At 48.6% G+C, this 23360-nt stretch overlaps 1 protein-coding gene across 8 annotated transcripts in view; it reads right to left on the bottom strand.

Moving 5' to 3' along the window:
• The window catches only part of PHACTR3 (phosphatase and actin regulator 3), a 283717-nt gene that overhangs the window by 222898 nt on the left and 37459 nt on the right, over positions 1 to 23360 (bottom strand). The window contains exon 2 of one of the 8 annotated variants that reach the window (XM_078372040.1): positions 20708 to 20805. The exons of the other annotated variants lie outside the window; for them this stretch is intronic. The gene's annotated coding sequence lies outside the window, so the exon portion shown is untranslated. The remainder of the gene's footprint in view (positions 1 to 20707; positions 20806 to 23360) is intronic. 8 annotated transcript variants of the gene reach the window in all.

The following is a 23360-nucleotide window of genomic DNA, read 5'->3' as shown; positions in this document are numbered from 1 at the left end:
TGAAATTACAGTGTTGCTCAATACTACAAAAGCATTTTCAACATGTGAAGATAGCTTATACCAGCGAACGCCACCTGGTTGGGGGGAGGAGGGGTAGTGGTACAGGTGTCAAGAAACCCAGGCAGCATTAAATAGCCCCAGTAGATACACTGGGGCTAAGACCTTGGGGTCAGAAGCAAAATAGCCTGGATTCAGACCCTGGCCCTATTGTTTTTCTGCTCCCACACTTCCCTGGGCCTTAAGGAACAAACTGGATTATAAACAAATTGAGTTTCCTCATGTTCAAATGGGGATAATAATAATGGGAATCTCTTAGAGCTCTCATGAGACTTCAGGGAGATAAAACATGTAAAGAACTATGTGCTTGGCACATAACAGCAGTCCCTCAAGAAAGATGGTATCCATCCTCATAGAACCACCACTGACCCTGTCCTCAAGCAACTTCTCAACAAGCAAAAAGAACATACCCTAATGCAATAATCAGAAATAAGAGAGAATTAGGAGAAAATGCACCCACATCAACCACAATGGGAATAAAGTTTTGCCAAAAGAATGACTCCTCCCTCCCTCTTAGTTGTTGGTGTTTGTTTTTTAATGTTTCGTTTATTTATTCTAGTATGTTGGTTGGTTAAGGATAATTTCAGATTTGTTCACATCAGGCACATGTTTGGGAGGAGGGTAGGGACAGGGGTCAATGACAGGGTCATCCTTTTTAAGGAGTGAATCCCCAGGAGAAATGCATCCCTTATAGATATCAATTTCCACAGAGTGTTTAATTTGTGGCATTTTTACCAGCAGTGAACCTGGAATTCATGTGACCTAAGATGTTTTGGCCAACTATGTAATCCCTAGGAAAGACAAAGAGCAAGCACAGCTAGATGTAAAACAGAGGTCAGGAGCGGTGGCTCACGCCTATAATCCCAGCACTTTGGGAGGCCGAGGCGAGTGGATCACGAGGTCAAGAGATCGAGACCGTCCTGGTCAACAAGGTGAAACCCCGTCTCTACTAAAAATACAAAAATTAGCTGGGCATGGTGGTGCACACCTGTAGTCCCAGCTACTCAGGAGGCTGAGGCAGGAGAATTGCAAGAACCCAGGAGGCAGAGGCTGTGGTGAGCCGAGATCGCGCCATTGCACTCGAGCCTGGGTAACAAGAGCGAAACTCCGTCTCAAAAAAAAAAACAGAGGTCACTAGAGGACACAGTTACAGACGAGGCCATCTGCCCACAGTGATGTCTTTGACCCACAGCAGAAAGGCCAGACCACAGTGCAACAGGGAAAAGGCATCTGCCAGAGACATGGCTTTAGCAGAGCTGGTCAGGAGCTGTGGGAGAACCCTAAGGACTTAGAGGCTCCAGCTCTAGCAGCCCTGAGTCCTGCTTCTGAACATAGAACAGACCCCATACAGGAAACAAAGGTGCTGCTCACCTTCAGACCCCATACAGGAAACAAAAGCCACCAACCTGCAGAGGTGTGGCAAGCTGGGGCAGTCAGCCCCGCCCCAGGGAAGCCTGAGGAGCACCCTGCTTTTGAAGCATGGCAATTTCCTTGCCTAGATCATTCTAAAATTCTCCTGGTCACCTTGGATCAGAGTCTGTGTTGGTGAGACAGCCTGCACCCATCGAGGGCTTTCCAAAGGGCCCTTGGCAGGCAAAGCCTTTTTTGCTTATGATACTACCAAATGTAGAAATACCTTCGCTGTAACATATTGACAGAATACATAGCTAACTCTCAGGTAGCAACTATCTTCTAGACACTTTCTGCTTACGATCTTTGCTCTGTATTTTCACCATTGTATTAACAATCATTGCTAATAGTACAGAAAGCAGCCATCATTTATCAAGCATCAGTGAAATATAGAAATTGTGCCAGGGCTTTCACATACATCTCCATTTCTCTTTACAACAACCCTGCAAGGTAATTATCTTGATACCCATTTGAGAGCTGGGGAAACGGCTCTGAGAGGTCACATAACTTTGTCCAGAGCCTCACAACCAGTAAGTGGAGTCTAATTCCAGATCTTCCTGGCCATCTCCCGCACCCCTTCCCCTCCCCATGCCACCCATGGTGTCCTGACCAGGAGTCTGAGCTCAGGTGGCAACATGCCCTGTTCAAATCCAGACTACGTCCCTCACCCACCAGGACTTGAGGGAGTTCTCAGTTTCTCCACTTGTAAAATGGGGATAATCACACTTGGCTCCTCAGGTGGTTATGCATATTGAATGAGCTAAAACCTGCAAAGCTCATAGTAAGCCCTCACTAAATCCAAGTGCTATCAAAGTCAGTTATCTGTGGACCTGAACCATACCCCCATTAAACTGTCCAAAGACTCATGAACTGGCTTCTAACCACTGGCCTCACCCAGAAACTAAAAGAAGCGAGAGAAATGAACAGAAGTACTTCCAAGCAGTGACTTCTGGGGACATGACTTATTTTTCTTTAAGTCAAAGTGATGTAAATATAGTCAAGTAATTTTTTGCCAGCAGATTGGCACAAGGAAGAAAGATGGGCAAGATCCAGCATTAGGTAACATGAAGGGGCGGCAGCCTGTAACATTTTCTATAGAAACATATGTTGATCAAAGTCTCTTAGGAGGACCTCATGACCACTCTGGACAAACAAGAAAAACACAGAAATGCTTCACAGCAAGGACACTCATCACTGAATGGCTTAAGACAGTCCCCAACTGTGTGCCGCCCGGAAGGATCCCCAGAGAAGCCACTGCACACTGAGCACCCTATAGCCATTAATCTGGATAATATGAAGCTCTGTGGGGTACCTATCCCAGCAGAAAAGTGGGGGCACACCCCATGCAGACATTATGACTCGCCTCTCAAAATCCTTAATCTCCACAGCATGGATTAAGACATCTTAACTTTTTCTTTCATGCTCGTCTATGTTTACCAAATATTTCACACAAAAGAGTAAGTTCAACTTTATATTTAAAGATGCTTTGAATCAGAAAAAAACATAATAAAAAGCAAGGAACAGGAGGGGCATGGTGGCAAAATCCTGTAACCCCAGCACTTTGGGATGCCAAGGTGGGTGGATCACCTGAGGTCAGGAGGTCACCAGCCTGACATGGCGAAAACCCGTCTCTACGAAATACAAAAAATTTAGCCAGATATGTGGCACATGCCTATAATCCCAGCTACTTGGGAGGCTGAGCTAGGAGAATCACTTGTACCTGGGAGGCGGAGCTTACAGTGAGCCAAGATTGCGCCACTGCACTCCAGCTTGGGCAGCAAGAGTGAAACTCCATCTCAAAAAAAAGAAAGAAGAAAAAAGAAAAGCAAGGAGCAGCCTTCTCCTTATTTCAGCCAAAGCCAGTGCCCTCCACCCAGCACTCTCAGAAAGAATTCTAGAATGGTGGTGACTGGTCCTCTACTCTGAGCTGCTGTGATGTCACCACACTGCCCAATGTGGTCGCCATTAGCCACAGGTGGCTATTTAAATTTAAATCAATTACAGATAAGTAAAATTTAAAAATTCCATTCTGAAGTTACACGAGCCACATTTCATGTGTTCAGCAACCATCTGTGGCCAACGGCACAGTCCCCGGCATGGCGCAGACCTAGAAGGTTTCCATCATTACAGGACGCTCTGTGGGACAGTGCTCACCTGCACTGGGGCCTCTGAAAGGAGACCCAAGAAGATAAAAGCCAGGAGGCTGTCTTGAGGGCAGGGAGCTGTGACTTTTTTCTATAAAGGGCCAGAGAGTAAACAGTTTCAACTGGGAAAATTTTCTGGGAAAATGCTCAATTCTGCTGCTACAGTGTGAAAACAACCACAGGCACTTTATCAACACAGGAGCGGCGGGCCAGGGTAGGCGCGTGCTCCTCCTCATTCCAGCGGCTGGGATAGATGCCATCACCATTTACGGCCAACGCTCCTAACCTGTTACTCTGTGCTGGGCTGGGCACCACATTAGGTGTGTTTTACCTGCATTTTCTCATTGACTTCATTGCAATGTAACCAGGTTAATACTACTAGTGTGCCCATTTTATGAAGGAGGAAACTGAGTTGGAGAAGTGATGTAATCGACCTAACTGGAGAGGCCGGGATTCACACCCAGCTCAGCCTGACGTCAGACTGCACCTGCGACCACAACACTTCCTCCCTCATGAGAATTGAAATATTACCCAAGAGCACTAAAATATTGTCTTGGTTACAAACCCTTCCAGGGCTCATAAAGCCTGAATCCATTATATCTACCTCCCAGGCGATAAGGTGAAGACCGAAAGCTCTGCACTGAATGGTGATGGAGTAAGCAGAACATTAGCATTTAAACCAAGCACAGGAATAATGTAAAAATTAGACATTTCTCAGTAATGTTACACAGTTGAGTGGTTTGGGAGAAAATATTCTTTGGAAAAATCAAAATGATAATGAAGTTAGGATCCTATTAGTTAATCTGTTACAAAGTCTTTGGCTTTGTAAGAACCTCCTAAATAAATAATTGTGTTATCCATTAACCTCCGCCCTGCTACACCACTCAGGGAGCCAGAGTCTGGAGCCATAGGATGTAATAATTGTGGGTATGGGTGACTCATTATTAAAATTAATTATGTCATTAGCAGCTCCTGAGAATACCTTTTCCATGACTTACAGAGCCTTCCACAGCACAAAAACCCAGGCAATATTAAAGCATCCAGGCAAGTGGGCTTCTATTTTCTTTTCTTTTTCTTTTATTTCTTCTAAAATAAAACAAAAAGAAATGGTCTACATGTACAGAACATGCAGGTTTGTTATACAGGTATAGGTGTGCCATGGTGGTTTGCTGCATCCATTGACCCATCCCCTAAGTTCCCTCCCCTCTTCCCCCACCAGGCCTAGTACGTGTTGTTCCTCTCTCTGTGTCCATGTGCTCTCAATGTTCAACTTCCACTTATGAGTAAGAACATGTGGTATTTGGTTTTCTGTTCCTGTGTTAGTATGCTGAGGATGATAGCTTCTGGCTTCATCCATGTTCCTACAAAGGATATTGTCTCATTCCTTTTTTTTTTTTTTTGAGATGGAGTTTTGCTCTTGTTACCCGGGCTGGAGTGCAATGGTGTGATCTCGGCTCACTGCAACCTCTACCTCCTGGGTTCAGGCAATTCTCCTGCCTCAGCCTCCCAAGTAGCTGGGACTACAGGCATGCACCACCACGCCCAGCTAATTTTTTGTATTTTTAGTAGAGACGGGGTTTCACCATGTTGACCGGGATGATCTCAATCTCTTGATCTCGTGATCCACCCACCTTGGACTCCGAAAGTGCTGGGATTACAGGCTTGAGCCACCGCACCTGGCCCTCATTCCTTTTTATGGCTGCATAGTATTCCATTGTGTATCTGTACCACATTTTCTCTATCCAGTCTATCATCGATGGCCATTTGGGTTGGTTCCATGTCTTTGCTATTGTAAATAGTGCTGCAATAAATGTGTGTGTGTATGTGTCTTTAAACTAGAATGATTTATATTTCAAAACCCTACTTTCATGAAAAAAAAAACTAATCTCTAGCATGCTCTATATCACCAAGAGTGTCACAGGTCCTCCCAGCAGCAGAGGCCATGGGTAGATGTTTCCTCTCCTCTCCCCATCAACTCCTATGCTCCTCCCCTTCCTGCCTCCAGGCACCCTAGGATGAAGGCAGAGCCAGAATTGCAAGAGCAAGAGTGCCGCAGGTCAGTCTCTCTAAGCTCCTGGGTGACTGCCCTCCTGGGAAACACCGGGACACTCCACTTTGAAGCAGCTTTGGGAACTTTCAGTTAGGCAGAATCTCCAAAGAGTGATGGGGAAGATGGGTCTCCCAGGGACTGGGCATGCACTTAAAGCAGGCAAGGGAGAGTGATGTGAGGGAAAGTAGGTGAACATTTGGATTACAGCCTCATTTGGATTCATGAGCCCTGTGATCTGGGCAAAGCTACTTCCTTTCTCTAAGTCCCTGTAATAATCAGAAATGGCAGAACCCCAATCAAAGCCGCTGAAGCCTAAAAGGGAGGAAGTGTTTAACTGAGAAGCCTGGGGGTGCACCTGCTTCACGCACACTGGATCCAGGGATGCAAATAATGCCATCGGAAAATCAACCCTCAAAATGTCTCTGCTTAGCTTTTCTTTGAGCTGGTTCCATTCTCAGGCGGGCTCCATCTGAGTTGGGGAAAATGGCTACCAGTACTCCAAACCCACATCCAACCAGCTCTATGACTTCTTGGTGAAGGGAAAACAACCTTTCCAAAAGCTCCAACTGAAGTCCTAGAACAGATTCTCATTTGTGAAGCCTGAGTCATGAGCCCATCTAAGAACCAATTCCTGGTGGCAGAGACTATGGAGGATGATGGTCAATTCCATGTGGGTAGACAGAGGAAGTGCCCTTTTTCCCAGACAGACATGAGGGGCTGTCTGAGGAACAGGAGTGGGCTACTGGACCTCCCCCCGCTTTGGTCACCAACCCCAGCACATCCCAGGATGTAACCATTTCGGGAACCTAGACCAGTGGTAGAACAGAGTCAGCACAGCCCATGGCTCATTGTGGCCTATAAAGGCATGTGGTAGCATTAGATGAGAGGCTGCCAGCCACAGCCCAAATGATACAGTCCCCGTACCTCCCGTGTGCCACAGGGTGAGGGCAGTGGGGAGGCAAGTGCAGAAGCAGGGACATTCCAGGTTGGTGTGTGTTCACCCCCTGTGACCACCCTCCTGGGAAAAAACAAGAGGCAGGAGCCAGATGCCACTGCACATGGGCCTGTGGGAACACAGACCTTCACTCTAAGGACCACAGGCATTACCATTCTTACAGCTGCAGCCCCCAAGCCTCAGCTCATTTATTCATGCCGGCCTGGAGTGATGTTTCCCAAGTCGCTTCAAAAATGAGGACAACACAATGAGGCGTTTTGGGGGCTGGCTCTGTGTCCTTTAAAAGACTCTTCTCTATTGGAGTGTGTGGCCTTCCTGACTCTTTGGATTTGAAATTCCATTTCTTTTAGGAAATACAGTGATCATAATGTTATTATTATACTATTGTAAAACCAAGGATGTTTTGGTTTTTCTTCATTGTTGTTTTTAAACATCCCTATTTGACCAAAATATAAATGTTGGCAACTCCTGACCACCCCTCCTTCCTCTGTCAAGCCCCCTGTAAGCTGGACCAAGACAAAGTCCCACTGTCCTCTCTCCTCCCTCCACAGCTACCCAAAAACAAACCTCCTGTCACTGCAAACAACCTCCCTCTCCTGTCCCTGCAGAAAGGCAGGCACTAAATGTCTGCTGTTGCTGGGGGCTAGGAGACAGAAGAGAGAGACATTTGAGGAGCGGCATCTCCCAGGAACTCATTAAAAATACAGAGTCTCAGGCCCTATGCCTGAATCCACATTTTAACCAGACTCCCAGTGATGTGTATGCACATAGAAGTTTCAGAGGCGCTGGGGCAGACTTTATCCAAGGACCTTGTCTTGATCAGTATGGCAACAAAGGGCCTCTAAGATGGGCAACTGCCCCCGACTTTTTAGCACCAGACCATTCTTCCCTGAGCAAGGCTTCTCTCCCAGTACGGGAGGTCTGTCGCCTCTTTCAGCCTTTCTTTCTCAACCCACACTTTGATTTCCATTCCACAATGACAGCTAACAGTCATGACCAGCTCCACTTGCCCGCATCCCTGGTGGTGGTCCCTTCAACTCCAGGATCCCCACAGACTCATCCCTTCTTCATGAATGTTATACCAGCTCCCTCCAACCACCCCCGTCTACCCTGCGTGTGTAACTTTCCTCCTCAAATCCCCTGGAACACCGAGAACCCTAGAGTTTCCTTGATAAGCCTAAGGACCTTCTGCCCCTGAATCAACATTCCTCATGCCAACCCCCACCCCACTTCGACAGTACAAGCTCCTTGAGGGTGGTGGGGACTGGGCCTTGCCTCTGGATGGACCCCCACCCCAGTGACACTTCCTCTCGCTGGCGCTGGGTAACTGTACCATGCGGTGTCTGCCCAACTTCACTCGCCCATTACCACTCTTACGGATGTGGCTCTAATAGAACCACTTGGTCTACAATGAATATAATGTTTTATTAAGAAAGTTTAAAATGAAAACTTGGCATCTACTTTAATGAAAATGCAACATTTTGCTAATGAAAAACTAAACATGCTGGGCACGGTGGCCTGTTATCCCAGCACTTTGGGAAGCCGAGGTAGGCAGATCACCTGAGGTCAGGAGTTTGAGACCAACCAGGCTAACATGGTGAAATTCTTCTCTCTACTAAAAATGCAAAACTTAGCTGGGCATGGTGGTGTGCACCTGTAATCCCAGCTACTCAGGAGGCTGAGGCAGAAGAATTGCTTGAACCTGGAAGGCAGAGATTGCTGTGAGCCAAGGCCACACCACTGCACTCCAGCCTGGAATACAGAGTGAGACTACATCTTAAAAAAAAAAAAAAAAAAAGAAAAAAGAAAAATTAAACAGACATAGACCTGATTTGAATGTTCTTTATAAAATTAATAGTCCATCTATCTCCCAAAATCATCTCATACAGTGCCAGGAAATCAATGTCAGGATTGACACTAATGAGTTGACTGGAAAGTGGCGACCACGAGAACACACTCATCCATGGGCTGGGCTTTAGGTCCTGGCCCCGTATTCGTGCCTTCTGCAGGAGCATTTCTTCTTCCTTTGGCTGCATGGAACCCTGGTCTACAGCCACACCTGCGAGCATCACTTAATGCCATCACAGGGAGCTGGGTACTTCCTTCTAGTGACTTGTCATCAGTCACAGCAGGAAGACAGAAGGCCACCATGTCTGTCTTGACAAGCGGGACACTCATACAGTGCTACCTACTGCAGCTGGTGTGAGGACAATTGTGAGGTTAAGAGAACTTTATTTCATGAGTACTAAGCTCCAGTTCCACAGAGGCAACCGTGTTGATTCTGCTCCATGGTCTGACAAGGAGCAGAAGCTGGAGCCTCCAGATCTTTTGGGGGCAGGCGTGGAGCTCACAACCTGGAAGTACAGGATGATCATGTGAAGAGACTCAGGGAGAAAGCGGCCACTCACAGCTACACAGAGAGTCCTGGGATGGATCCTGTCCTCACGGCCCTCAGAAGGAACCCACCCTACCAGCAGCTTGATCTCAGATCTCCAGCCTCCAGCACTGCGAGAGAGTAGGTTCCTGCTGTGGAATCCCGCAGTCTGCAGCACGTGCTATGGCAGCCACAGGAGATGGGCTCAGCCAGAACAGAGGAGGGAGGAGGGGAGGCTGGGCCTTCTTGGCCAGCCAGGGTCTTCCTGAGAAGGAAGGAAGGCAGGGCAAGGGCTTGAGCCTCCACAGGAACCAGAGAAGCAGAGGCCTTGGGGCCAGGAGCATGGTGGGGGCACCACGTAGAGAACAGGAACCAGGTGGCAAAGGCTGCCCCCAAGCCAGCATCCACCACATGCTGCCTGTGCCCCCAGGAGCCAAGGAGCCTAGTGCCTCATGATTTAAAGGTCAAGTATCACCCGGTTATTGTGAATCCATAAATGCGATACAATTCCATACAATTATTCACTGACAAAACAGCAAAAGTTCTTGTAAACCCTGGTGGAATTCACTAAGGCCTCTGGTTTAGTTAACATCACTGTCCTGACATCCACCTCCTGCTGTCAATCAGTGAACCATGGAAAGTGAACCATAGAAAGGTGGATGCTGTCATTGAGGGGAGCTCTGCAACCCCCATGTGAGTCTAAACTTATTTCAAAATAAGAAGTTTAGAAAGTGTAAACATTTGTATTGAGAAAAACAAGGTCCAGCCTCTGTGGCTCTTCCCGGCACAGGAAGAGCCTGTGCTGCTGCTTCTCAGTCCTTTTACCAGCCCTCCAGAGTCCCGCAAATCCATCTTCCTCTGGCCCACCTAGTAGGTGACGTGGGGAATCCTCCAGAGCACAGGCACCAGGGCAGGTCTGGAGTCTAACCAGGAGCCAGGAGAATGAACTGATCCTCTCCCAAACACTTTGTGTTTTTGTGAATTTTGTCAAACAAAACTCAGGGAGAAAACAGGGCTCACCTTTCTCCCCAGGAGCCAGGAGCCGGAGAAGCCTGCACATGGCCCCACGCATGGCTGCACTCCAAGGGCCAAAGCCTCCATTCACATACAGGCTGTGGGGACAGCACAGTGCTTGCTCCCTGTGAAATGCCCAATTTCAGTTTGCAGCCATCGCTAGCTTGCACAGTATCCCTGGCCTGCCTCAATGGCAAGCCTTGTCCCCAAGAAGCACAAAGCCACCTCTGCTCGGGAGCCAGGGCTGCAGCTGGGGGGCGTCTCCACCCCATGACTGGGCCCATTCTTCCCCAGCACACAGGCAACCCTGCCAGGGAACACGCATGGCTCAGAACTCCCAAGTGCTCTCTCCTGGCAAGTGAGGAGTGTAAATAAATCTTGGGAGGAGGACATGAGAGAGAAACACAGCCCCGGAGGACAGTATTCTGAAGTGGCCACATAAGTTGGAAAATTCTATGCTGAAGGCTTAAGAGGTTAGTGACTTTCCTGCCACTGAAGGCATTTGAGCAGGGACAAGACTTTACCTAGGCAGGGAGTGGCTAAGGATGGAGCAGAAAGAAGCAAGCACTGCCTGGACAGATGGATGGATTGACAGAGAGATGATAGATATGCAGATTGATAGATAATGGTAGATGATCAATTAGCAAATAGATGGTAGATTACAGATATATTGAAAAATAGATGATAGAATACATAAATAAAAATAGATAAATGATAGATCAATGGCTAGATGCTAGAATATAGATATGTTGATAAGTGGATGATATATTGATAAATAAAAAAGAGAGATAAATGATAGATGGATGGATGATAGACACATACATAGATACATAGATGCTTTCTAAGCAGGAGTGCACAACTGAGTTACAGATGCAGACAGGTACCTTACCTAACCAGCGTTGCCCAGTCCCAGATATCTCTATCCTATCCACACACCTCTCCCCAACTCTATGTACCATTTCCATCTGGGGATCTTATAGATATCTCAAACAGAGCAAGTCCAAAGCTGAACACAGCATTGATTTGCCCAACCCCCATCCTGCTCATCTCAATGGCTCCTCCCCATTGCCTCCGGAACTTCTCCATCCTTCCAGCTGCTCAGGATGGAGTCCTTAGAGTCATCTAGGACTCTTCCTTCTCATGCCAGCCATCTGATCCCTCTCAAAGCACACCCAGCTCTAGGGCCATCTTAATTGGATTCTTCTAAAAGCAGAGCTGCAGGCGGGCTTAGGTGCAGGTAGCTTATTTGGGAGACATCTCAGGAAGCAGAAGTGAGGGAGCAAGGAGAGGGAGGGAGGGAGGAAGGGCAAACCCACACACAGGTGCATTCCAAGGTCACAGCTGTAGGCAGCGAGGTTGCATTCTGTGAGATCTCCAAGAAGCACCCACCTGAAGGCTGAGTACCTGGGATGTTTACTCCCATCCTGTCAGCAGAGGGTTGCCCTTCAGACATCAGCTCCCCTGATGTTCTGGCTTCCCTTTGATGCTTGGGAGAAGATCTGCAGCACCAGGCTCATGGCTGTGCTGTGCTGGAAAGTGCTCGGGTGGTAGAAGGGAGCTGATATGTACGTCTCGTCTGCCAATTGCCATGGTGTAAATCCTTCCCACTGTGGCTAGCTTGCAGCATTCCCAAAAATGCAACCACCTGCTCCAACACAGCATTTATCACCTACCATGCTGGTTGATTGAAGGCACAGCTGAAGACCAAGCCGGACTGGTCCAAGGGACTGTGACACAGGCACCAAAAACATCTGCTGTGAACAACCTGCTCCAAACCACCAGCATCTCTGACTAAATGACCTTCGATTCCTCCCTTGCCCAGCACAATCTCCTCTCACATTGCAGCAATTCTAATTTCCTTCAAAGGGCAGCTCTGAAAATAAAGCCCAAGTCTTCCCCCAGGCCTCAGCACCTCCCAGGATCCTCCACCAGCCACTTCCTGGCATTGTGGGCATCAAAACTTGCCCTTCTCCATCACTCACTCAGCCTCACTGGTCTCCTTGTTCCTCCCACACCCAAGCACATGTCTGCCACAGGACCTTTGCACCTGCTGTTCCTGCTGCCCTCGTGCTCTGTTCCAGGGTAGTCACATGACCAACTCCCTCATTCTGCCTCGTCTCAACATAGATGCCCTGCTCTGAGGTCTTCTCTGACTGTCTATCACAGATAGATGAGCTCTTCCCGCTGCCAGTCTCATTCCTCCAGCCTCACTTTATCATCATTCAAGGCATCGATGACCACCTAGAGTCCTATCACACATCTATCTCTATGCTGTCTCTTTCTCCTCATCCCATGAGACTACTCACTCCACGAAGGTAGAGACATCAGTCGCCACTGCTATCTGCCATACATAGCTATGTATACACATGCTCCAAATACAATGACAGGCTTAAAACAGGTGTCCAGTAAATATTTGTTGAATGGCTGGTGACCATAAATTCTGGAGGAAGAATTCAGATTGGTTTCATTTTTGAATTCCCTGTAGAAGATTGCAAATAATATGTCTGGCTCTGAACTCCTGGGTTGGATGCCGTCTAAAGTTTGGTGCAGCCATGGTACCCCAAGATGGGCTGGCCTCTCCCCAGCACAACAGAAACACTATGATCTCTGGCAGCACAGAAATCTCCACATCCCCCATCACAAACCATGAGGTACGCGGTCACAGATGTAAGTGGAGCACCCTCCAAATGCCACCCAAAACCCAAACCAGCCAGAAGTGAACAGAAAAGCCTCATCTCAAAGTCAGCCTCTGCCCAGGAGCTCTCGGCCAAGAACCCCAGCATAACAAGGGTGAGAAACAGCCTCAGGCTGTCACGGGAGACAGAGACAGTACATACAGAGGGAAAGCCTGCATGCATCCATGGTGAGGACATCCCACTCTGACATTAGGGTGAGAGGCGGGAAAGCTGAGCTCAGATGGGCAATGGGGCTTGGGCAAATTCCTAAGCAAGAGAAGAAGCCAAAGGCGGCCAGGGAGACATCAGCATGTTCCTCCGGCACAGCCATGACATCCTACAAATGACATCTCTTAATTTTAACATCAGCTTTGGGAGAGGGCCATGAATAGATTTCTAAATATATTCCAGAGAAGAATTAAGTGGGATCTTCCAGTTTCTGAAAGTGACTCGCAGAGAGTGCATCAGATGGGATGAGAACATGACATCAGCCACACAGGCAGCCACACTGGGCAGCTGCCTGCCAGGCGAGTACTGTGCCTGCAGAGACCATTCCCAATCACTCCTTCCAGTCACACCAGCTCCACACACCTTCTCTAATAGGAATGGGGCCTACCTCATGGTCAACTGAGGCCTCAGATTCCTGAAAAATCTCTGCAGACCCTGGCTCTAAGTAGAATTTTCAAAGAAAATAACTGAGAATCTATTCCATGACTCAAGATGCCCCACAAGCAGATGAGGAATTTAAAAAGAAGTTCCGGATTGAAGGACATTCTGCAGAATACCCTACAGGTGCTCCTCAAAACTTCTAAGGTCACAAGAACAAGCAAAATCAGAAAAGGCATCACAGCAAGAGAGCCTGAAGGTACCTGATGGCTAGATGTCATGTGGGACCTGGATGAGATCCTGGGATGGAAAAGGGGCATTAAAAAAAACTAAGGACATCAGAATAAAGTATGGACTTGAGTTAATAATAATGTTTCAAGAGTGGCTCATTAGTGATATAAATGTACTACAAGAATATAAGGGAACCAGTGTGGGGTTTACGCAAAGTCTTTGTACCAGTGTCACAATTTTTCTGTAAAACTGAAATCATGCTAAGGTTAAAAGTCTTTTTTTAAAAAAAGTACTGTCTTCTTTCCATCAGGCTGAGTGAGGGGGCTCCTGAAGGTCAGCTCCAGCCCCTGGAATGTGTCCCAGAGAATGGCACTCGAGGTGCCAGAGACCACTTGGGTAGGGACAGAGGTGACTGCACTGGACCAGCCTGCACACCCAGCTGCCAGGAGGCTACACAGGAGCAATGCGGGAGGGAGACCAGGCCGAAGATGTTTCTAGTCTCCAGAGCAGGGTGTCCCCAGACCAGCAGCATCAGCAGCTCCTGAACCCTTGCTAAAAATGCATGTTCATGCTGGCTTCATGGCAAATGCATCAAGTCAGGAACTCTGGGAAGGGACCCAGCATGCTGCATACAGAAGACCCTAGGCAAGTCTCATGCACCCTAAAGCTTGAGACCCCTGCTCTAGAAGACCACCCAGGAGGACAGAGACCCCAGCAGAGAGCGGGTGTGAAGCAGGCCACCAGTGGATCAGGGGCTGTGGGGTGCTGTCACATAGGGGTTGGTACATGCTGTACTTGAAAAATGACCTGTGTATCAAAATATCCAAGCACTCAGGAGAGCACCAAAAGAGAGGCAATTTTAACCAACTTCCAGGCCCGCATCAAAGAAAGCCACCCTCTGGAGACACTGCCCCAGCTATTTCCCACTCTTGTGTCCCCACCCTCCAAACCATCTACTTGCCACTGCTTCTCCTGCCAGCAGGTCCACCCCCTCTACACAACACCTATGGGCCCCAAAGCAGAAGTGGGGTGACCTTTCTGAGTCCCAGATCCATGGGTCATCCTTTGTCCCACAAGCATCAGCAATTCTCCATTACTCCATAGGATACAGACAAAAATCCTCAACCTGGTCTTCCCTGTCCCGCGTGGCAGGCCTGGGTCACCTCGCCATCCCCACCCACCAGCCATTCTGCCCATGCTCACAGAGTGCCCCTCCCACCACAGGGCCACCACATCTTCTGTTCCTCTGCCAGGGACAGTGGTCACTGTCCCCACCCCAGCTTCATCTGGTCCATGCTCACGTATCCTTCAAACGTCATATCTATGGCCCCCAGATACAGTTTGAAGAGGAAAAAGCCAGGCAGAGAACAGGAGCTTGCATATGCTTCCCTTTATGCTAAAAACCAAAGAAGAAAAAGAAAAGAATGTACAGAATTTTCCTGAAAGCATACACGAGAAATCCATCGCTAGTTGTCTCTGGAATAAGAGACAGTACACAACCAGAGAGACCTGCTTTTCAGGGAAAAGACAGTTGATGCTCGTTAAATACATACATGTGATAGGCATGTGACAGATCATACCATTTAACCCCCACAATGACTGCACGGTGCAGATGCAACTATAATTCCCACTTCATAGATGAGGAAACTGAGGCCAAAGAGGAGAAGCAGACAGCTGGCAGGTCATAGCATGGGCTGGACCAAGCCTGATCCATGTGGAGCTGACACGCCTCCTCCACCCATCCTGTCTCCAGCCACCCTGGAATTTTTCAACATGTGCGTGTTCTACTTTTCCAGTTTTAAAAAGCCTGTTGAGTTTTTTTCAATAATGCTCCTGCCTCCCACAAAAAGCATTTATTTTCCCTTCCCTCCCTATATTTCCAAGGGGTGGGGGAGTGTTTTTGAAACTATGCATCATACAGGAACCATGGTTCTGAGTGTTTGCTGAAGATTTGGGTTCTTTTTTTTTTTTTTGGTCAAAGCTGCTGTAAAATTAGAATCCTTGTATAAGCCCTCCTCAAAATACACTTTACAGAGGAATGACATATTAGCCCAGGGGTTTTGCTCCAACAGGATAAGCCCAGACACTCTGGATAGCAGTTCACAGCCTTCAAACAGGACGCACATCTCCTGGTGGGTGCCAGGAATCGTCAACCCTGGCCAGAGCTGGCTCCCTCAGTAGCCCAGGACAGAGGGGCAGATGGGAGCCAGCGATTGGCTCAGGTCCTGAGATGTCTCTGACCCCTGGTCGCCCTCATGTCCATTGTGGAGCTGAAGGGTCAAGAGACACACACGGCCTCTCTGTGTGCAGCAAGGTGGCTGACCATGCCACAGCAATCTCTGGGCCTCCCCAGCAAACAGGGAGTACCCCTCACAGCAGGCTCATGGCAGCCTCCTCCTAAGACTCAGCGCCCATCGCAAGTCATAAGATGGCTGCTGTGTCATCAAGGCCAGCACTTTCTACTCTACTGACATGAACAGAGCATTTACCAGTAGGTAAACTACAGTTACGTTACTGTAATGTCAAAATCCTGCAGAGGTCACGTGCCTCATCTGGAGCTCATACCCCGCCCCCCAGGAGTAGGAACTAGCATTGTCCTGAGTTTATAGAGGAGGACCCCCAGGCACAGCCTGATGAAAGGACAGACAGAGGTTGGCCAGGCACAGTCAGTAGGGCTGAGGCTCAAGCCTGACCTGAAGGCCAGCTCCCAGGCAGCCAGGCACATCGGCTCCAGCTCCCTGCAGAAGGGAAACACCACCACCCTGACCCTGAGTCCCTTTCAGCCTTTCAAAAAAAATGAGGGGAAGTTACCTCACAAAAAAATGAGGGGAAGCACCCACACATGCACACACACATACATACACACTTGCACATGCACATATACATATGCACCAACATGCACACATACACACATGAACACACACTCAATGATTCATTCTCCCAATGAATTTTGACAAAAATAAGCTGAAAAAGCTATAATGAAGGTTATCACCTAAAAGACAGATGGCAAGTTTGACCTTAAAAGATCTGCTTGTGAGTCTCAGAGGCTGTGCTTCTCCCATGAGCTGCCTCTTCTTTTTGGGAAGAAAGAAGGGGAGTGGGGAGGGAAGAGGAAAGACAAACTAAGCACCATGTGATTCTGTAGAGGTGACCTCCCTTCCTTTGTCCTCTGCAGCCCCCAAACTCTTTACCAGCTTGGTACACTGTGAGTGGTAGATATGGCTCACTGTGCCTTCCACACCTCCCCAGGGGCCAGTGGCCTGTGCTTCCTGTCACTTGTGTGCAGCTCCTGCCACTGAGGCAGGCGAGAAGGCTGGACTGCCATTGCTAGTCAGCGCCTACCTGGGGAAGGCCACTGTGGGAAACTACAAAGGTTTCTGGGCCACCCATGAGGGCAAGAAAGACAGGAAGGAGGCAAAGATCTCATCATGGACCAGAAATATGCCTGAACCCCAGAAGACAGAGAAAAATGGGGCATGTTTCATGTCCCAAGACCATGCTCCCAGCCCTGACACTGTGGATGGTTCCCAAGATGTGCCACAGGCTGCCTGGCATGGCCCCACCTAAGCCCTGTGTGGGGTCTAACTCATAGGTCCTTCCACAGGGCAAGAGCAAGAGTCTGGGCAAGCCCCAGCTCCACCACCTGCTCCCTGGGGAATCGGTCTGTGTGCACCTGGGTGCTCACCTACAAATAGCTACCTGCCCAGGGATGTGCAAGGATGAGGGAAAAGCAGGTGTGGGAGTGCACAGTCCCCCACAGCCACCCTCCCAAATTCTGCACAGTAGGTATCTCAGCAGAGGTGAGGCCCTGGGGGCCTGCAGCGTCTTATGCTGCCAGAAAGCGAGAAAGAGCTCAGACAATGATAAGAGCTCTCCACCCGCAAAGGCTCCAACTCAAAGGAGCTCCCAGTAGCCACATCTGGGACACTTACAGCACCAAGAAGATGAGAGCAGCGGACTCTGCTCCACAGAATAAACACACAGGCAGGCGTCCACACGGGTGTAAGAAAACAGGTGAATAAATACATAGAAGGGTGGGGGAAGCTTTCCTTTGTTAGTGAGTAATGGAACTCACTAATACATTTAAGAGAAATAATGGAAAGTGAGCTACCCCTGAACATGCACCACCGTGACCACTGGCAGGTGGGGATTCCCAGGGCGGGAAACGGTGCAATGAGAAAAGACGTCTGACGGTCTCAAGGGAGTTTCCCACAAAACGCTGACGAATTACAAAGAGGAAGAAAGTGTTAACTTTGGAGCAGAGACATCCGGCTGAGCACCCACAGTCAGCATCATCAGGATCGGGACAACTAACCTGGGGGTCTGCAGCGACATCACTTATGAGGGATTTGCACCAAAGCATATAAACTGGATTTAAGAAGAGGGAAACATCAGACGACCCCTTATTTGGGAACGGTCTACAAAATAACTAAAAGCACTCTTCAAAGGCATCAGGCTATGAAAGACACTAAGGAACCGCCTCACTTTGGGGGATGACGCTAAGGAGACATGCTGGCCGGATGCTTCGTGGGATCCTGGGTGGATCACATGATAGAAAAGCACATTAACAGGAAAATGGACTAAATTCAGGTAAGGTCGGTAGATGAGTTGATTGTATTGTACCAAAGCTAATTTCTTAGTTTTGACGACTCGCTGTACTTAAGTAGGATGTTATTTGGGAAATATAGGTGAAAGGTACACAGGAGTTATTTTTACTATTTTGTGATATTATTAGACGTCTAAAATATTTCAAAGTGAAAAGTTTAAAAATGTTTTAAAGCAAATCAGAAATACACATACAAAGGAGTGGATATGGGGCCAGCTTGAGAGTCACACTACTAAAGCCACCAGGTAGCCATGGAAACACATCAGGGTCAGGGTGAATGTGAGGAGCCAGGAAGGGTGTTGGAGGGGTGCCCGCCAGGTCCTGTGTGCCAACAGGAGGGTGACAACAGTCAAAAAGGCCCTGACACTTTCACAGGCACAGCCTCCATGCCATCCTTCCTGCAGCCTCAGGACAATGCCATGACCAGCCCATTTCACAGATCTGAAAACTTAGCAGCACAGAGCAGAAGCATCAGAGTCTGGCTGCACCTCAGCTCCGTCAGGACAGCCAGGTGACTGAGATGATCCCTTCGCCTCTCTGAGCCTGAGGCCTTCCCCTGTAATACGGAAGCAATAAGCTTCCCTTCTCATGTAAGTTTACTAATGCTGCATAACACAAAACCATAAGCTTAGTGGCTAAAATAACACCCACCTATTAACTCACAGTTCCGTAAGTCAAAAGTCAGGACATGGCAAGACTGGGTCCTCTGCTTGGGGTCTGAAAGGCTGATATTGGTGCATCAGCCTGGGTGCTCGGTTATCTGCTCAGGGTCTGAAAGGCTGAAATTATCACTTACGGGGGATTTGCACCAAAAACTCATAAACTGGATTTAATAAGAAGGAAACATCAGACAACCCGTCCTTTATGGACAGTCTACAAAATCTAAGTACTCTTCAAAGGCATCAGGTGTGTCAGCCAGGGTACCCTCTCATCTTTCCTCCAGGGGAGACTCTACTTCTGCGCTCACTCAGGCTGTTGGCAAGAGTCAGAGCCCTGCAGCTGTGGGCCTAAGGTCCCTGTCTCCCTGTTGACCACCAGCAGGGGCCACTCTCAGTTTCTAGAGGTCACTCACATTCCCTGCCATATAGTCCCCTCCATCTTCAAACCAGCATCCCCTGCATCCATCCTGTGCTTCTAATCTCAATCTCCAGGAAGAACTTTGTCCCCTTGAAGGCTCACCTGATTAGGGCAGGCCCACCAAGGCTTACACTTTCTTAAAGCCAACTGTGCATATAATATAGCCTAGGCATGGGGGCGAAACCCGTCACAGTCACTGGTCCCTCCCACACTCAGGAGAGGGGGCTACACCAGACATGGGTCATGGAGGGTCTTCATATAACAATTCTCCCTTCCACATTTGCTCACAATAGGAAAAGCACACGGGAAGCACTCAGTGAGCACCCACTTCTGTGAGCATGCCTGCTCCATTGTTCCAGGAAAAGAAACTCTGTCTAAGGAATCCACATCCAACTCCCATTTTCCAGCATCTCACATATAAAGAAGAAAGCACCGTTCATCCTAGAACACCCCAGGCAATTGCTCCAGGTGTCCTGCACTACCCCAGAGTCTCTCCAAACAGGTCCAGGCTCCCAGTCTGCTCAGGGTGAGACAGCACCTCTCACACAGCCTTTGGGGTGTCTGCACTCACCTCATGAGGGTCCTGGGCAGAGCCTTCAGCTGCACCATGGGGTACCCAGACACCACATAGGCACCTCATGGCAGATACCCTTCCCTTCTCCATCCTGTCCTTCCCTTCCAAGCTGAGATTGAGCCTCCTCTCCTGCACAGACCCTTCTCTGGGCAATGCAGTCCCAGCTCCTTTTCTGAATGAGCTCTGCAAACCCCCAGCCCAGTCCCCCAACACTGTCGCTGCCACACCCTCCTCCCTGGTCTCACTCTGCTGCCTTCCTGGGACCCATTTCCATCTGGGGTGGCCAGCCAGAGTGATGGCTTGGAAATGTGCCTGATCACACTGTCTCTTGGTCTCTCTCTGTCACACACACTTCACACACATACACACTCACACTTTTCTCTTCAGACATCCCATGGTTCCTTCATGACAGATAAGCTCCTCCCCAGTCCAGGAGGCCCCACCTGGTCAGCTTCCAACTCCCCTCCAGCTCCCCTCCAGCCCCATCCAGCCATACTCCTGCTTCTCTCTTGCCTCTGGCCCAGCCGAAGCTGCCCCCACCTCCTGACCTTTCACTGCCAATCTCCCAGCCTAGCACACATTTTCCTTCCCTGCTGGGCTTATTAATTCTAAGCCACCTTTAGGCCCTAACTCAAGTGAACCCTTCCCTCAGATGCCCAGACATGCCAACCCTTCAACAGGCCTGCAGGGCTTCAGGAAATCCTCCCCACTGCTGGATGGGGCATTCATCTGTGGGCTGGTATGACCCAAGCCCACCACCCAGCAGACTACCCACCCATGGGGATGAGGCAGCAGGTTTGCTCACTGTGCTATTCCCCAAGCCCAGCCTCACCCCTGGCATTATCATAGGCAGTAAATTTGCTAGAAGGGAAGGAGAAAGAAGGAGGACAGAGGGAGGGGTGGAAGGAGTGATGAAGGGAGGAATGACACGTACCATGAGCGACATGGCATCATCACGCATCTTTTCGATGTCTCTTTTTTCTACTCAGGTTCTCAGTTGTGAGCAGAAGCCACTTCATTTCCTTTCTGCACCTAGAGGCACCCAGCATGTCAGCCCCGTGAAATGTTAGCTGAGCCCCTGAGTGCTAAAGGTACAACTCCCACCTCCTCCCTGCTAAAGTTTTCCCCAGGCAAGATGCAAGTATCAGTGCAACAAAACAGGAAAAATAATGATTGGAATCCCTCTTTTCCTATAAGAAAACAGCTGCTCTACACTAATATCCCTCTGGAATAAATTGTTACGAGTTAATTTTTTAAAACCACACAGAGACCAATTATTAACAAATGTGTGGGCCCACTTTCAGTGATGCACAGTCCCGATAATCCACGCCCGGGCTCCTGCCCACTGGCTTGCTCACTGCTCCAGGAATTTCCAGCAGGGTGAGACTGTTTAACCTGAAGCCATCATGGAATTCTTTGTTTCCTGTTGTTGTTTTGGGTTCTTCCCCCCTCGGTTTTCATTTTTCTTATGGGAACATGGGAGTAGGTATAAGAAGGGGTGCTAGGTGTCACTGCTCTGTACTCAAGAGTCAGTCAATGTTTACCAAGCACCTACTATGAGCATGGTTCTATTCTACTGCCCAGGGCAGAGCTGGAAAACATGAATCCCTAAAGAAAAAGGACACAAATATGCTCCCCAAGTAGAAAGGGCTGGAAAATTATTACAGGAAAATAATCACATTTAAATGTCAACACTGTTTGAAGTAATGATCTTAAGGAAAAGACAGGCTGTATTAAATTCCCAGTGGGGGAAGCCAGGGGAGAGCCAGCCCAAGTGAATGAGAGCACAGGTAACATGCTGAGCTCACTCCACATGGCAAGGTATTAAATGTGCTCCAATACTCACCCTTCCCATTTAAAAAAATGAGCTGAATTATAAATTTTTTTCTAAATCATTTGTTATTTTACATCAAAGCAGAACCAGCTACTTGCAAGGATTAGGGGAAAGAACTAAACAGAACAAACAGCCAGTGCTCCCTTAGCTCAGTATCCATGTGTAGGTTCCTTCCTGAGCCCAAAGGCAACCCTAAGGAGCCCAGGCACTTGTGTTCAGCTTAGCATAGCCACAGCCTCATGTCCCAGCTGGAATGAAACTCCACCTTTGACCCTGGGTCTTTCACCCAACTCAGCGTTCTGACTGCCTCAAGTCAGCTCCCCCACTAGGAAACCAGGATGCAGTGCCTTAGGGGGCTTCCTGGTATACACAGTGATCTCCCGAACCAGCTCCAGGGTGGTACAGCATGAGGGAAGGAAGTTCTAGGGGGATGCCCGATATCACCCAGCAGCTCAGGCCAGGAAAACCCTCCCTCCTGTATCAAAGGGAAATGAGGGCATCTGGGAGCCTCAAAACTGCACCAGAGCAGAGCCTCCTGCCCTCATCCACCAAGACACGGCCTTTGGTGGAAGCTTCTCCACAATGATAGGAGGAGGCTAACGCTAGTTCATGGTGACCAGGGTCTTCCTGTGTCCCAGGCAGTATGCTAAAGGCATTACAGAAATCATCTCATTTCAGCATCATGACTGCCTGTCTAAGGAGGTATTAACATAAATGAAGTAATCCTCATTCTGCACATGGGAAAACTGCAGATCAGAGATGTTAGGTAGGTCTTCCAAAGCCACACAGTGAACCCAGGCAGTCTGACACCAGAGTCCACATATCTGCAAGAACCCCACAGACCTTGTCTGTTGGCTTCCAATGTCAAGGCACCACCCTGTTAGAGGTGGCAAGAGATTCCAAGATGGTTCCAACTCTAGGAGCCCACAGACTACATAGGGAAATAAGCCTAATATGTAGATTACAAGACTGATCCCGATTCTCCACCTCACCTGTTTCTACATATGACTTTCCTGCTCCCATCACCAAAGGGGTCAAGCATATTTCCCTCCCTTTGACCTGAAGTTTGCCAATAGGCTAATAGAATCAGCATAAGTGAAGGTTTCCAGCCTAGACCCTAAGAGGTCCCACGTATCTTCACGACTGCACAGGACAAACACCGCAGGCCAAGAAGGATAAGAGATGCATGGAGAAGAGCCAGCCTGGACCATCGACCCTGCCAGCCTTCAGAAACCCAATGACTGAAAGCTCAATGGGGTCTGGAGATTGCTTTTGCAGAAGCATGTGACACCTGGCAGAGAATGAATGCGATACAGCACAGAAGGGGACAAGTATGAGAGGTCTGGCACTTATTACTTATGTGTCCTGTCATTTTACTTGTGAAAATGTTATGCCCCTAGCCAGACCATGAGCTTCCCGGATGCACCACACCTCTTTACCTCACCCCCACACCATGCTGTGTGCACACTGTAACGCTTAACACACCAGCAGACAGATAAGCAATCATGACTGGGCCACAAGACCAAGATGGCAATTTACAACAGCATTTCCCAGTTTCACTGAAACCTGTACACCAGCTTTGTGGGTTTTGGCATGCCTGTGTCTTCCAAGCACTACCTTCATGGTTTCTTTCCATATTTCTGTGTATTGCCACCACTACATTATTAATATTTTTAAGTCATGTTCTTTTTTATGTAAGTAAGTTTGATCAGAAAGAACACTTCTATAGGACCCCTCTCGATGGAGAACTTGT

Source organism: Callithrix jacchus, chromosome 5 (assembly GCF_049354715.1).
Source record: "Callithrix jacchus isolate 240 chromosome 5, calJac240_pri, whole genome shotgun sequence".
NCBI classification, from domain to species: domain Eukaryota; kingdom Metazoa; phylum Chordata; class Mammalia; order Primates; family Cebidae; genus Callithrix; species Callithrix jacchus.
Note: the sequence above shows the minus strand (reverse complement) of the source record. Positions and strands in the feature narration are given on the sequence as shown.